Source organism: Solanum dulcamara, chromosome 6, assembly GCF_947179165.1.
Source record: "Solanum dulcamara chromosome 6, daSolDulc1.2, whole genome shotgun sequence".
In the NCBI taxonomy this organism is placed as follows: domain Eukaryota; kingdom Viridiplantae; phylum Streptophyta; class Magnoliopsida; order Solanales; family Solanaceae; genus Solanum; species Solanum dulcamara.
In genome coordinates, this window is record NC_077242.1 from 67,485,507 (window position 1) to 67,502,952 (window position 17,446).

The 17,446-nt window shown below is 37.5% G+C and overlaps 1 long non-coding RNA gene across 21 annotated transcripts in view; it reads right to left on the minus strand.

The window, feature by feature from the left end:
* Positions 1 to 1,081: 1,081 nt before the first annotated feature.
* The window catches only part of LOC129891290 (uncharacterized), a 29,173-nt gene continuing 12,808 nt past the window's right edge, over positions 1,082 to 17,446 (minus strand). For 10 of the 21 annotated variants that reach the window (XR_008767156.1, XR_008767140.1, XR_008767158.1 and 7 more), the window contains 6 exons: positions 17,283 to 17,345; positions 12,052 to 17,108; positions 5,360 to 11,958; positions 3,437 to 5,119; positions 2,633 to 2,949; positions 2,190 to 2,489 (listed from right to left, as the gene is read on the minus strand). This is a non-coding gene — a long non-coding RNA (uncharacterized LOC129891290). The other 11 variants (XR_008767153.1, XR_008767138.1, XR_008767149.1 and 8 more) reach the window with 11 other exon arrangements.

Here is a 17,446-nt window from a genome sequence, read left to right on the forward strand (position 1 = left end):
TTAACTTTTAACGTCTAAATTTTAGTGTGAAACGAAATTTTTTCTTACAATTTGTAAAGTGTAACTATTTCTTACACTTAATAAAAGAAATTTCGTTTTACCAAAAACGTTACACTTTCCTTTTTCACTTTATTCCTCAACCTTTCAATGGTCCCCAACCTGACAACCCAACAATCGATCCCACATTAAAAATTTGAAAATTCGCGGAAAATCAAAGGTTTGTAGCTCAATCCGTCAATCCGGGTCCACAAATCTTTTAAATTAGGATATTTCCTGTACAAAATTTGCATTCCCAATGCTTCCTAGCCTATCGAAAACTCGGTTGAAGCTAGTTAGGTCCTCCGGTCAATCAAGTGTTGACACCGTTCTAACGTAGTGGGAGTACCTAAAGGAAGATGTTTTAATTGTGTAAATTGTAATATTTTATTTTAATTGATTTGGTTGCTTTAAAAAGAGTGAGATATGTAAGAGAGCTGAGCAAGTTATTTTCATATTTTTCATTCACTTTTTCCTCACAAAAAGATACACACATAAAATGTATTTGCATTTAATTTCTTAAAATTCACATTAATGACTAATAATACTATACATAATACTAGGTTCAACTACTCTTTCTTGAAATTCGTAGAATATCTTTTGGCCTAAATTTCGTATACCCGTTGGGTTGTGATAATTTTTGTACAGGCAGGATCATTTTTTTAAAAATTTGTGGGGCCGAATTGTTATGTTGTGCTACGAACCTCCGATTTTTGAGAATCTTCAAAAAAAACCTTCGAATTTTCAACGTGGGGTCAATCATTAGATTGTAGGGTGGGAACCATTGTAGGGTTGAGGGAAAAAATGAAAAAGAAAAGCATAAAGTTTTTTGAAATTTCTTTTATAAAGTGTAAGAAATAGTTACACTTTATAAAGTGAAACAAAATTACATTTTACATAGTTTAAAAATAAGTTTCGTTTTACATTAAAATTTAGACGTTAAAAGTTAACACCTGTTGTTAACTTTTCTTTTATAAAACGAAAGAAAAATCTACACTAAGCCTATTTTAGTTAAATTCAAAAAATATGACTTATTTATGTCAATTTTATCTCTTATCTCAAATAGATTCCGGACTCCTAATGCAAAACATGACTTCAAAAGACAAGATACTACTTGGGAGATGCATAACAGCTAAAAGCTACATATGTCAAGACAATTTTTGGGCCCACGCTAGTGCAAAACATGACTTCAAATGACAAGATATTACTTCAGAGATGCATAGCAGATAAAAAGTAATAATGTCAATCGCATCTTGCAACTCAACATACATTTTATACCATGAAGTGCACTCCATAATTTCATAGCACCTTCAACTAAAAATATATATAATATCCAGAAAGCAGATTCTCCAGTTCTAGAGCTACAAAGTAACTGCACAAAGAACTATATGTACCCTGAAATCAATATTTTGCACCAGCTCCATAACTTCACACATGAAGCCTTGGTAGTTCCCTGTCCTCGCATCTACCAAAGTTCGAGATGCTTCATCAAGTGCTTCTTGCGGGGTTAAACTTCCATTAGTCCATGTTTTTACCCTGAACTCAAGCTTTATCACATCCAAGATACTAATCCACAATACCAATCCCAAATCAAAAACCAAATAAGCATTGTGAGAGGAGACAATAATTTTGAGAACATTCAGTTCTTACTCATAATTAAAACTCGACCACTGACACTGCCGCCCTAATAGAACACTCATTCTTCATAAAATGCAAGGCACATCTATTAACAAAATACCACACAATGTAGGAGAAAGCACAATAGATAGTTCTCAATGGTACAAGTTTCAGTTTGTGAGGGAATTTAACACAAGATCACCTGAAAGGGAACCTAGGACAACTTAGTAATCAATGAGTAACAAAGAAAGCTTGTACCAACTCAAACCTTGCAACAACTTCAAGAGGTAAATTTCCAATGGAGGAGAATCTCGAAAACAATTCATAATTCACAGTAATCTTATCAAGTTTATTACCAACATGCCATGGTCGGTTAGCAGGGCGAGTAACACTATTTTGTACTGAAGTACTCTTGCACATCCACCACATGGTCATTCAAATAAGACCATTATAGTTGCAAGAATGCATATGATGATATGAGCCAACTTTTTGATAACTTGAGCTAATATTATTACTTAGTACCCTTGATACTGCAAAGATACAACAGAACAAAAGGATAAGTAAATTCCCTTTCACAACGGAATCCAAAAATTCCAAAAATAAGTGTCTCCAACATACCGGCCCAACACCAGAAATGTAAGTTTTATATACATTTGTATTTCACAAAAGATATTGTTTTGGCTTTCCCCATCAAAACATCTTCACAACTCATTTCCCGACGTACTCTCTTCTACATACTGCAAGTGGGAAAATGATCTTCCAAATCTGATTGATATTGCTGTCAACTCTCTGTCCTTGCCAGCTTGAGTGGGCCTTACCAATGGAATGCCAAAAATCTTGGAAAAAAAATTAGGATACGGTAAATCAAACTTCCATCGAAGAGAAGCAAATGAAAGGCTTTCATAAAATAGTCCATACTCCGCTGGTAGATATAATGAAGCAAAAAATGATTCCTTGAAGCTTAAAAATGTTAAGTTACCACATCACGTCAATGAACTCCACGAGAACAATTCAGAAATGTGTGGAGTGCAGTTCAGCTCTTTTAGCGCCCTGTGGCTCTGGTACCGTGATGCTTAACCAAGCCTCACTAACACTGATACATCGATTGATCCCCCACATGTAGTTCGGTGCCAGCAGACAAGACAGAACTACACCCTTGGAGAAAGCCAGCCAGGATGGTTTCTGTTGATATTCACAAAGACAGCAATGTTGTTTTTTGGTAATACATCATGTGGATATTAGGCATGCTCTCCATATAAGGATCAACCCAAAATAAGCTATTTTGATGAATTAGACCTGTAAAATCCTAATATATGTAAAATTCTAATAATGTATCAGAAAAGAGACTAAAATGGCATCATAAGCAACATGCTCAAACAAAAATGCCAAGTATCATGTGATGATGAGATTTCACCTCCTCCTATGCCCCCTCTCTAAAACACAACCTATTAATTTGACTATAATTTCAAGAATAAAAGACATACAAACTCACATGACAACATGGATACTGCTTAGAGTAGCCTGACATATGGTATCACGTTATTTCCAAATCCCCATTGATTATTGTTGGAAACGTGTATCTATATGAATGCGCTTCCCGGCGGAAGCAAAAAAAGAGAGAAACAACTTCACTAAATACTTCAGCTAAAGAATAGACAAAATGTAGCAATTTAAGCACATCATTTTATATACCTTCCTGAGGAACCTGAGAAAATAAGTTTCAACGCTTTTCAATCGACCTTTAAAGACCAAAAGACTAGAGCATACTTCATCTTAAACTTACCGGTTCTTAAATTACCTGTTGCACTCCCACAGTAAGTCATATGGTATTAGGGAGCTCTTGCATCCAGTGTTGCATCTCACAGCTGTAACATTGTTTGACACAGGAACTTGCACGAACAGACTTATCAGCCAAACACTACCTGCAGCATCCATGAACAACCTCACAAACAAAACAGAGTTAAGTATCAGCTTGCAAAGGGTTATCAATCAATGAGTATCAGCCGTTTGAGGATATATATATATATATATATATATATATATATATATCGGGCTATCTACTACGTCGAGAGAAGCACACTGATGATTCTTGAACAGACACGTCCATCTGTTGCATGGCACACTGCCAGGCTTAACACGAATCCCTAGTTAAATATTCAGTTGAAAATCATCGCTAGACACCAAAAAGGGAACAATATTTACAGTGTTAATGTGGATCATAAATAAATCGCAACAGGTGCAAACTGCAATGCTTAGTTCATCACACTCATTGGGAATTAGTTTCTCACTGAAGCTAAAAATTAAGTTGCCACAATTTCTAATTACCAATTGCATGATAACTGAGAACACCTGACACTAAGGTTGACAAGGCCCTAACACATATCTTGACATTTCTTCTAAGAACTATATAGATTCCTGATAAGTTGTAATCAGAGATGCCATAAGATAAAGAGAGAAACACTAAGGGAGCACATGTTCCATTTGAATTGCTCAAGACAAATAAGGAGAAATGGTCATTTCTTAATTAATTAAAAAGAACAGACGACTAATTGCAAACTTAAACACCTTCCCTCCTCCTTAGTCTGGGCTTGAAATTCAGATTGTGACCTACCGTTTACCGGCTCGGAGCAACAAGCTCAGAGAGCACTACTGGGCGGTGGCTTATCGTCGTCCATTATCTAACCAAAAAGACGTGAAGTGAAGTAAAGACGTGTTCTTATGTCAATCCAGGTAGGAATAGGAAGAGTAGCTATGACCGTGGCATACTTTTACTGGGTGGATGCCCAAGAGAGAACCCCGGTCAGTAGATAGAGATGGCCTTTAGCAAGAGGCTCAACCGATAGTCCAAAGGTTCTAGATCCAGATGGTTATAACGAGACTAATAAGTAGAAAGTACACGCCCATTGCATTTTACTCAAGCCCTAGAAACATCTGAATTAGGCTTCGGAGTTCATGTCGGCGGTAGGGTCCTCGTTGGGACTGGCTGATTTAACAGGCGGAATTACAAGAGTCACCTAAACAAAACATGTAGCAACAAATAAACCAACACTAGTACAAAAAACCACAAGGAGAACCACTATTGGTGCAGAAACAATGCGAGATCATATCGAACTAACAAAATGAACTTCAATAAATTCAACTTAAACACAGAGAACAGAGCCAGGAACAACTTGGAAATAAGATGGATTATACAAAGGAAATGAAGACGGGGAGAACAGACTGGGAAGTGACCTCCAAGGTTAAGAGTAACAAATTTTGGCGGAATTCTTTAAAGTGGATACAGGTAGACTACACTAATAAGGTGGGAGTAGTCTCCGTAGCGGCCAAGATGAAGGAAGTGACCTCAAGAGGTAAATTTCCAATGGAAGAAAAATATTTCATAATTCACGCTCATCTCATCAAGTTTATTACCTACATGCCATGGTCAGTCAGCGGGGCAAGCACACTATTTTGTACTGAAGTACTCCTGCACATCCACCACATAAGTCATTCAGAAAAGACCATTACAATTGCAAGAAAATGCATATAATGATATGAACAACTTTTTGATAACTTGAACTAATATTATTATTGACTTAGTACCCTTGGTATTGCAAAGATACAAGAGAACAAAAGAAAAGAGAAAATTCAAAACATTCCAAAAAGAAGAAGGGTCTCCACCATACTGCCCCAACAACAGAAGTACAAGTTGTAAATACAAACATACCTTCAAATAGAATTGTCACTCCGAGTCACCTAAACAGAACACGTAGCAACAAATAAGTTAGAATTGGAATAGGTATAGAATAGGAATAGGAATAGGAATAAGAATAGAAATAGTAAATAGTATCCTACTTGGTAAAGGATTGTATGATAGAGTCTATAAATAGTGTCTCTGTGTAATAACGTAGAGACACAATTCAATAATATTTTTCTCCTATATTTCTCACATAAACCAACACTAGTACAAAAGAAACCACAAGGAGAACCACTATTGGTGCCGAAACAATGCGAGATCATATCGAACTAACAAAATGAACTTCAATAAAATGCGTTCAACTTAAACACAGAGAACAGAGTCCAGGAACAACTTGGAAATAAGATGGATTATAAAAAAAGGAAATGAAGACGGGGAGAACAGACTGGGAAGTGACCTCCAAGGTTAAAAGTAACAAATTTTGGCGGAATTCTTTAAAGTGGATACAGGTAGACTACACTAACAAGGGGGAGTACTCTCCGTAGCGAACAAGATGAAGCGAGGTTAATGGTTCAAATATATGAAGAAGAGATGTGAGGATGCACTTGTGAGTGTGAGAGGTGGTCATAACAGAAGTTAGTAGAATTTGGAGAGGTAGAAATAGGCCGAAGAAGAACTAGGAAGATATAATTAGATAGGATATGAAACAGCTTCATTTAAGATGATTGGAATGGAAACCAGAATCCAAGATAATTAAACCATCAATAACAGTAACGTAAGCATGAGACTTTTTGGTAGTACTGGTGAACCAAATGACCGCAGCGATGGAATCTGGGACGGAAGACTTGTAGTATCTCTCTAAATCTAACAAAAGCGAAAGACCCCCTAACATAATCCAAATGGATAGCTTCACCTAAATGAGGACACGACCCTAAATAGGCAGGCCGGAAGGTCGAGGAGTAAGAAGGCTAATAGGAAAGCATAGAGGTCGAGGAGCAAGGTAAAAGGGCAATAGGTAATGAGTTTTATCATACTTCTTAGTGAGTAGTCTTTTTCTTTAATGTGTATTAATAGCTATTGTTACACTTGTTAAGTATATTTTATTATGTTCCCATCTTTCTTTCATTTTCCCACTTTTTTAAGCCTTTTTTAAGCCGAGAGTCGATCAGAAATGTCTTTCTGTGCCTCCAAGTTAGAGGTAAGACCTACATACATCATACCATCCCAAATCCCAATTATGGGATCACTTGTGAAATTGCACTGCGTATGTTGTAATACAAGTGTAAGTGCTCTTACAGGAAAGAAGTGAAGGAGAAAATTACACGTCAAAACCGAAATTCCTAGTCATGGTGCTAGAATACTATTGTATTCCATTATCTTGGAAAATCTCACAACTTAAAATTGGAGAACGGAAGAGACTCGTAGTGCTGGTACATTGTTGCAAACCTCAATGAAAATAAATCACTGCATTAGAATTCTGTGGAGCATTCTCCCAACTTAATTTGGAGATAGTTGTGCTGGACAAATAATGAAATCAGTCACGTGATAGACAACTTTTGGGCACTTGCTATTGCAAAACATGACTTCAAATGACAAGATATTATTACTTCAGAGATGCATAGCAGATAAAAGGGAACTCCTAAGGAAGAGCCTATTCATGTACAGATTCTCGAAGAGTTGAGCTAAGACTGATGCCCCTATGAGTGAGCTGGCTGGATATCTTCTGGTTGTTGTACAAGTAGACTTGGCACTTGGCACTGCCCTTATAGGCAATAAGTGAAGAAGAAAATGTCAAAATCGAAATTCTTAGTCAAGGTGCTAGAATACTATTGTATTCCATTATCTTGGAAAATTCTAACTTCTTAAAATTGGAGATCTCATCATTTGGATCAATCCAAGAAAATAAGCATCTAGAATAAAAACTTGATGGCTGCAGAGTACAACACACACTAGTGGAAAATATTATGATTGTTGAGAACTTCCACACAACATAGTTTTGACAAAGAGAAAAGGGACCCACTGATTTGGAAGAAAACTGAATTGAAGCTCATGCTCTGGAAGACCCCACGGTTACATGCACGAAAAGACCACAACAGGTAAGTGGAAAACCATACCACGCAGAGAGATCACTAGAGACGCAAACAAGATAACATTGCAAAGTGCCCTGTTCTTGATGCCTGGTGATATATCCAACACCCAGATTATAGTGCAAGCACCAAAATGGCAAGAAACATGGTCCACAAGATGCACACCGAAACCAAACTATAAATTTCCAACTCTTGTCAAAACTCATCCAACCAAACTAAATCAACTGGTACACTAAAATAAATCAAAGAAGGTAAGCAGCGAGAACACGAAAAGTAGAGGAGTGCATTACAGGACCATCAAAAGATCCACGATTAAGTTTGAATACACTTATCATGCTTTTGTCCAACCATGGAGATCTCATCAGCTGGACCACCAAAGAACATAAGCAGCTGGATTATTAAAAAACAAATATGACAACAAAATACACACTAGTGAAGCAGTGTTGACAAGGGAGAAAGCAACCATTCTAATTAGGAAAGAAAACTGAACTGATCTCAATAATCATTATAGAAGATCCACGATTAAGTTTGAATACACTTATCATGCTTTTGTCCAACCATGGAGATCTCATCAGCTGGACCACCAAAGAACATAAGCAGCTGGATTATTAAAAAACAAATATGACAACAAAATACACACTAGTGAAGCAGTGTTGACAAGGGAGAAAGCAACCATTCTAATTAGGAAAGAAAACTGAACTGATCTCAATAATCATTATAAGCATCAACCAGAAAACCTCAACACAAAATTGAGAGACGAGGCCTCTCCAAGAAAAGAAGAATCTATGGCTCTGTAAGACCCAGCAGCTGCAAGCACAGAGAATGGAACAGTCTAAGTGCAAAGCTGGTGAAGCTCGTACCACCTAGGAATTCACTATAAATGCCAGAAGAGATTTAGAATCGCCTCCTTTGGAAGCCTGATAATCTCCAGATTGTAGTGCAAGCACCAACATAGCCAAGAAACAGGATGCATAGGAATGCACACTGGACATCAACCTTCAAAATCTTCAGTCTTATTCCTCTCAACTGTCGCCATAAATCCATTTAACAAACAAAATCAAGCTAGCGTAAAACAGGAACGAGAACACCAAAAGAGAGGACCATTTTACGAGGCTTTCAAAAGATCCAAAATTGAGTACATGTCAGGCAGGTGTCCATGAGACCATAACCATCAACCATCAGGAATCTCACCAATTGGATCATTGAAGAAAATAAGCATCTGGACTAAACAATAAAATGATAGCAAAATACAACACACTAATGAAGAAAAAAACTATTTAAGTTGAAAACGTCAGAACTCATAAAAGCCTGAACCATGGAAACCTCGTTATAAATGGACAAAGAAAGCCACTCCATGAAAAGAATAATTCATTGCTCTGTAAGACCCAATGGCTGCAAGCACGAAAAGAAGGATACAATCAAGTCCAAAGCTGACGAAACCCATACCATCAAAGTAATCACTAGAGATGCCATATAGACAAAATCTAAAAACTCCTTTCGTTGAAGCCCTGACCAATATATCCAGATTTCAGTGCAAGAACCAAAAAAGACCGAGAGGGTACAGAGATACCATACTGGATATCAACCTTTGAAATCACCAAATCATAACCTTTATTACTGTCACCATATAGGCCACACATCCACCAAAACAAAAACAAAAAAACATGTTTTGATAAACAAAAGAAGATGGCAGCAAAGAACATATGTAGCTAGAAGACCAGAAGTAGAGGAGCCTTTATGGCGCTGTCAAATAAAAAGATCCGGAGTTCGCCGAGTACTTATCAAGTGTCCATAGCCATAGGAGACCTCACCAATTGGATCATCAAAGAACATAGTGTCTGGATTAAATACTTCACGGCAGCAGAACACAACACACACTGGTGAAAAATATTATCTTAGTCGAGAAACTTCCATATAAGAGTAGCTTTTATAGAGAAAAGAGAGCCATAAGAAATGACTGAACCGGAAATCTCGATACTCATAAAAGACTTAAAACAAAAGAAACCTCAACACAAACTGACAAACACGGCCGCTCCATGAAAAGAATAATTCACTGCGCTGTAACCAATGGCTGCAAGAACAAAAAGAAGGGAACATTTAAGTGCAAATCTGACGAACACCAAACCACCTAAGTAAACACTAGAGATGACATAGACGAGACTAAAAACCCCCTTCCGTTAAAGCCCGGAAAATATCCATATTGCAATGCAAGCACAAAAAAGACCAAACGGTGGCAGAGGATCACGAGTTGGTAAACCAAGCTTTGAAATTTCCAAATCTGAACATCCATAACAGTATCACCACATGGTCTACACATCCATCCAACCAAAAAAAATAGTGAGATAATGAAAAAGAAATGGAAGCAAAGAAGAAAAGTAAGTAGCTAGAAGAATAAAAGTAAAGAAGTTACGCCACTATCAAATGATCTAGAATTGGCTGCTGAGTACTTATCAGGTGTCCATAGCCATAGGAGACCTCATCAATTGGATCATCGAAGAACAAAAGCGTCTGGACTAAAAACTCCATGGAAACATAACACAACACGCACCAGTGAAAAATAATATCCTTGTTGAGAAACTTCCATACAGCAGTAGTTTGACAGACAAATGGAGCCATTAGGGAAGAAAACTGAATAGAAAATCTCAATACTCATAAAAGACTTGACCTAAAGAAACCTCAACACAAACGGACAAACACGGTCGCTCCGTTAAAAGAACAATTCACTGCCCTGTAACCAATGGCTGCAAGAAGAGAAACCAGGGAAAAGTTGAAAGCAAATCTGACGAACCCCAAACCACCTAAGTAACCACTAGATGCCATAGAGGAGACTGAAAAACTCCTTTTGTCAAAAAGCCCGGACAATATCCGGATTGCAGTGCAAGCACCAAAAACCCGGACAATATCCGGATTGCAGTGCAAGCACCAAAAAGACCAAAAGGTGGCAAAGGATCACATTTTTGTTAACCGAGCTTTCAAATTTCCAAATCTGAACATCCGTAACAGTGTCACCACATGGTCTACACATCCATACAACCAAAAAAAACTAGTGTGATAACGAAAAAATTGGAAGCAGAGAATATAAGTAGCTAAATGAACAACAGTAAATCAGTATTTTACAGCACAATCAAAAGATCTGGAATTGGTCAAGTACTTATCAGGTATACATAGCCATAAGAGAGCAAGAGACCTCATCACCATAAGAGAACTCATCAATTGGATCATCAAAGAACATAAGCATCTGACCTAAGAACTTCATGGCAGCAGTATACAACACACATTGGTGAAAACAATGTCCTAATTGAGAAACTTCCATACAACAGTAGTTGACAAAGACAAAGGAGTCATTAAGGAAGAAAACTGAATTGAAAATTATCTATACTCGTAAAAGACTAAACTAACGAAACCTCAACACATATGGACAAATAAGGTCACTCCATGAAAAGAAGAATTCACAGCTTTGTACTACGTAATGGCTGCAAGCAAAGGAATGAAGGAAAGAGTTACATGCAAAGCTGACGAAACCCACTAGAAAATGCCACAGACAAGATTGAAAAAAAACCTCTCTCGAAGCCTGATAATATTCAGATTGCAATGCAAGCACAAAACTGGCAAAGAAACAAGATTTAAACCCCTCTATCAAAGCCTGATTATCCAGAATGAGGGTGTGCAGGACCAGACACTGGGCATCAACCATCGAAATTTTCCAAATCTAATCCTCTGAACTGTCCTCCATCCAACAAACAAAATCATGCTGGAACAATTCAGAAATACGCGGAGTGCAGTTGAGTTCTTTTAGCACCCTATGGCTCTACTACCGTGATGCTTGGCCAAGCCTCACTAACACTGATACATCAATTCCCTTACACGTAATCCAGTCCCAGCAGACGTCCCAGCGGACAAGACAGAACTCCCCTTGGAGAAAGCCAGGCATGATGGTTTCTGTGAATATTCACAAAGATAACACTTGCTGCATATACAAAATCCCCTTCTTTTGTAATATGTCATGTGATGTACTAGACATGCTCTCCGCATAAGGATCCACCCAAAACAACCTACTTTGATGAATTAGACCTGTAAAATCTTAATATATATAGCACTTGAATAACGCATCAGAAAAGAGGCTGAAAGGGCATCATTTCACCTTCATTTATACCTCTCTCTAATATGAAATGCGACCTATTAACTTGACCATATTTTCAGAATAAACGAACTGCATATACTGCTTAGAGTATGCCCCTCACGTGACAGCATGGATATTGCTTAGAGTAGCCCAACATATGGTATCATGTCATTCTCAAATTCCAATTAAATTTTGTTTTAAACACTATATGAATGCACATCCTAGCAGAAGCAAGAAAAGAAACAAACAACTTCACTAACCACTTCAGCTAAAGAATAATCAAAATGTCACAATTTGAGCACATCATTTTCTATACCTCCCTGAGGAACCTGAGAATAAGTTCCAACGCTTTCCAATCGAATTTTGAAGACCATAAACTATCACAATTTGAGCACGTCATTTTATATACCTTCCTGAGGAACCTGAGAAAATATGTTCCAACGCTTTTCAATCGACCTTTATAGACCATAAAACTAGAGCATACTTTATCTTAAACTTACAGGCTCTTAAATTACCTGTTGCATTCCCACCGTAAGTCACATGGTATTGGATACTCTTGCATCCAGTGTTGCATCTTATGAATGGACTTATGATCAGCCAAACACTACCTGCAACATCCACAACAAACTCACAAACAAAATGCAAACAGTTAAAAAGAGTCGCAACAAGCAACGGGTGATCAATCGAGGAGTATCAGCCATTTGAGGATATATATATATACCGAGTCATCAAATACGTAGAGAGAAAAGCACAAAGATGATTCTTGAACACACATCCATGTGTTGCATGGCACACACATGATTCTTGAATAGACACATACATACGCTCACCACAAATCAGTTGACTATTGAGTTGGAAACCATCTATAGACACCAATAATGAAACAGTATTTCCAGTGTTAAGGTGGATCATAAATAAATCGCAACAGCTGCAGGACTGCAATGCCTTAACTAATCAGAAACATTGGGAATTAATTTCTCACTGAAGCAGGAAATTAAGTTGCCACAATTTCTAATTACCAATTGCATGATAAGCAAGAACCCGACACTCAGGCTGACAAGCCCTAATGCATCTTGACATTTCATCTAACAATCCTGATAAGTGGTGACTGTAATCAGAGATGCCATAAGATAAAGGGAACAACACTAACTAAGGGAGCACATGTACCATTTGTATTGGTCAAGACAAACAATGAGAAACGGTCAAAGGCAACTCCAGAAACATTTCTATTAATTAATTAAAAAGAACAAACTAATTGCAAATTTAAGCACCTTCCCTCCTCCTTCGTCCGGGCTTGGGACCGGCTGATTTAACAGGCGGAGTTACAAGGGTCACCTAAACACAAAATGTAGAAACAAATAAACCAACACTACAACATAAGACAAATGAAACCACAAGGAGGAATCACTATTGGTGTCGAAACAATGCGAGATTATATAGAACTAACAAAATAAACTTCAATAAAATGCATTCAACTCAAACACACAAAGAACAAAGTCAAGGAACAACTTGGAAATAAGAATGGATTATACAAAAAGAAAATGAAGACGGGAGGAAGAGACTGGGAAGGTTAAAAGTAACAGATTTTGGCGAAATTCTTTAAAGTGGATACAAGTAGACTATATTAACAAGGAGGGAGCAGCCTGACATGGCGGACTAGATGAAGGAAGCAAGGTTAATGGTCCAGACATGTGAAGAGAAGGTGTGAAGACAGACCTATTGAGTGTGAAAGGTTGGTACAGCAGAAGTTAGGAGAGCTACAGATAAGCCGGAGAAGAACCAGGAGGAGGTGATTCGACAGAATATAGCATAGCTTCAGCTGACTACAAGGAGATCGAGCGGTAAGAAGGCTTAATAGGAAGCATGGAGGTCGAGGAGTAAGCTAGAAGGGTAGTAGGTAGTAGAATGCTGTCATAGTTCTTAGTCATATGATTTAGGTATCGCAGAATTTGTTTCTCTAATACGCATTAATATTTGTTGTTACACTTCGGCATATTGTTATTTTCTAATCTCTTTCTCTCACTTACTTTCCTGCTTTTTTGAGCCGAGTATCTATCAAAATTCAGTCATTGTGTTAGACTACTGTGGAGCATTCTCACAACTTAATTTGGAGATAGTTGTGCTGGACAAATAATGAAATTCTCCCATATATGATGTCATGTGATAGACAAGTTTCGGGCCCTGGCTGGTGCAAAATATGACTTCAAGTGACAAGATACTACTTCAGACATGCATAGCAGGTAAATAGTACAAATGACAATAGACAACTTTTGGGCCCTCGCTAGTGCAAAAAAATGACTTTAAACGACATTACTTCAGAGATGCATTAGCAGCTAAAAAGTAGAAATGTCATAGCTCCAAGTGGTCCTAGTCTTTTTATGAGATTGCCCAAGGGTATTTATGCAATGGAAGGAACATTTGACCAGTACGTGAAAATCAATTCTATCTTACAACTCAACATACATCTAACAACCCAAAACAGAAAGCCAATTCACACCTATGCTCGTTAGAATATTACCCTATACACCACCTATATTCAGTAACTGCATTCCGAACATGTGGGAGGAGACAATAATTTTGAGAACATCCAGTTCTAGTTTTGAGAACATCCAGTTCTTACTCATAGATAAAACTCGATCACCGACACTGCCGCCATAATAGAACACTTAAATGATGCACATAGATTAATAAATTATAACACATTGTAGGAGAAAGTACATTAGATAGTACTGAGTGACTAGAACACTCTCAAGTGTAGTAGAACACATTCCCACACAAAATAACCAGAAGCCCTTGTAATGTTAATCCAAAAAGATATTCAAATACTTTGGAACGTGCAAAAATGACTAGAACAGGTCAATGGAAAAACAGGAATCCAAGTGATCTAACCAGGACCTTTTTCTTTAACATGCTCCACATCATACCAGAACCTTTTCTGTTTAACATACTCCACAACAACCGATGTACCATCCTCCCAACTTCTCATCACTTACGGAGAGCAAATCCTCTTATATGGAACTAAATTTCTGTATAGCCAAAAAAATATGTCCATTCCTAGCCCTATCAAAGTAGCTACAGGGACTTGAGAAAAGAGGAACAAAGCTGGACCAACAGTTGCTCCAAAGCAACATCTCTGAGGTGATAACTCTGACTGGAAAATTTAGACAACCAGAGCTTAGAGGAAGAGAAGTACCCATTCAGAGTTATCTGGCGAAATTGGCCAACTGGAGCTTACAAAAGAGAAATACCCTGGCAAATTTGGACAACTGGAGCTTAAAGAAAGCAGAAATACCCCATTCAGTGCCCATATTTAGAAAAGAAATACCACGACGAACTAAAGTCAAAGCATCCTTACTTCAAGATGCTAATACCTTCATCAACTACAAAAATAGTGCACTCACGTCAGTAGCTTTTTTACAGGTAAGATATCCAAATCAGCAAATACAACAAATGCTTTAAAAAACAGGAATCTGACATTATTAAAACCACTTTAAATGACTATGACTGCTTCTTAGAAACTCCTTAATCTCTCGTCCCTTCGCATGTTTGGTGCATGAACCAGCCTAACTAATTGGGTGAACCTAACTAACTGGGTGGATATCACTGTGCAACTAATACTTTCTGATGGAAGATAACACATAAAAATCCACCACTCTAGCACAGGTACTCCATTTAAAGCTTATGGGTACATGAAGGAAAAACCAGAAGACTTGGGAGGGAGACCTCTTCGTGATTTTGAATGAGCCAATCGCCTAACATGGAATACAGAGAGCAAATTCTACCAGGAAGACTCGGAAACTTCCACTGAATAGTGTTTCAAGGGAGACGATGCAAAAAAAGATGAAGATGAGGTTCACTTTGTTACAAAGATTATTGACATCCAACAACAGAAACTGCATGGTCTTATACTTACCATCATTACCTCGGGTAGAAGCAGAAAGAAATTGGCATAACTAAAACAGGAAGCTCTTGGATGCCTCAAGAAACCAACAAAAGTGAGAATTTACAGCAAAGTCAAACTTCAAAATGAATCTGCAAACCCAGAAACATACTCCCTGCGCCGTAAGCTCACCCTTCGGGTCTCACTTCCATCACAGGATGCCAAGCATTCCGCCAGACGTTCGACTCTGCAACTGACAGATCTTCTCATACTCCATACCTATATAGCAATATCAGAGAACTTACGGATACAACTGCACCAAAAAATCCAGACCTATCCAATTCTGTAAATACCCAAAATCATCAACTGTCCTAAGAACCTGAACGCCTGAAATCATAGTCGGATCCCTCTTTAACAAAATGTCGTTTCCTAATGATGCAACAGAGAAAATCAAAGCACAGTGGAACAGACTCAAATATAGACAAGGGAAAATTATAAAAACGGAGAACTTTCTCTATAACCATATGATATCTAAAGTATAACAGTCATATGTAAAGTGCAAGAGGTGAATGAAGACAGCAGTATTTTTCAAAACTGTTGAAACATGGTTTGGGTGGGGCTTGTTAAGATACCTTTAACTTGAGCAAGATTACTAATCGATCACCAATACAAGAAAACCATGGAGCAAGGAACAATTTTTGAAATAAGAAATGAATTATAGCTGGTAGTAGAACATGATGAGAACAAAGTAACGGAACCATCAGTGACAGATCTGTCAAGTGATAATTGCTGAAAAAATTATCTCTATAGTGACATTTTACAAAGTATAGCATCTGTGAAGTGACATTTGACAAAACATACATCAACGATAAAGCAACATCACGGAGAATGACAGAACAAAGGTTACCTATAATCAATGGCAATTTCAACCTATTAAGAAAATTAGAATGAAGCTTAACTCAAGATTATTTAGAAGAACAAGTTCATTGAAGAACTTCCCAACTTGCACGATGATCTGATATGTAATGGATTTACAAGGGTATCATGAGAAGATCTATTACACAGAAAAAATAGTTACCTTCGTGTTGATAAATATAACATAAGAGTGTACATGACCTGTTACACAAAAGATGAGCCAAGGTTTCTACTTGATCTGTTCAAGATTCAATGAACGACTTTCTTTCTCTGGTGGAAAGACTGTTCAAATGGCAATATTTTATGGAGAAAAAAAGTGTGCAGGAGCTCTCTTTTTATATTAAAAGTTTTACATAATAGCTAACAGTCTGAAGCAACTCCTCAAATGATTGAATATATGAACATAAATACACATGTTTCAGAAAAAAAAAAAGATAGGGGAGAGATCTCCAAAAATAAAAAGAGGCTTCATTTACTTAACAGTTGGTCTGAAAATAGTAGTGATTATGGCTGCAAAGACTGCACCCAAAAAATGAACCAGAAATTGAATAAAAATAAGCATGTACTGTATCCACAACTGACATGTAAAATTTTCAGTTAAACTAATTACTAGAAGAGCATCACTTCGAGAAGAGAGTGGTGAGAAAAGATCATACTGATTAGAGCAGAGAACCGAACTGAAAATCAGACGCTCAAAGGAGCTTGAACCTAAGGAAACCTCAACAGTAATCGACAAACAAAGGCTGCTCCACGAAAAGAAGTAATGTAAGACCACAACTGCAAGCACAGAAAGTAGGAACAGTTAAGTGCAAAGCTGGCTAAACCCAAACGGTTTAGGAAATCACTAGAAATGACGTAAACAATATTTAGAAACCCCTTTTTCTTGAAGCCCTAACGATATCCAGATTGCAGTGCAAGCACCTAAGTGTGACCAGCTTACTGAACACTAACCTTTTACACTTCCACATATAACCTTCTAATACTGTTTACTATGTGGTATAAACATCTTTCCAACTGAAAAAAGAAAAATGGAAGCAGAGAAGATAAGCAGCAAGAACACAAAAGGTATTAGATGAGCACTTCACGGGACTATAAAAAGATCCAGAACTGAGCGA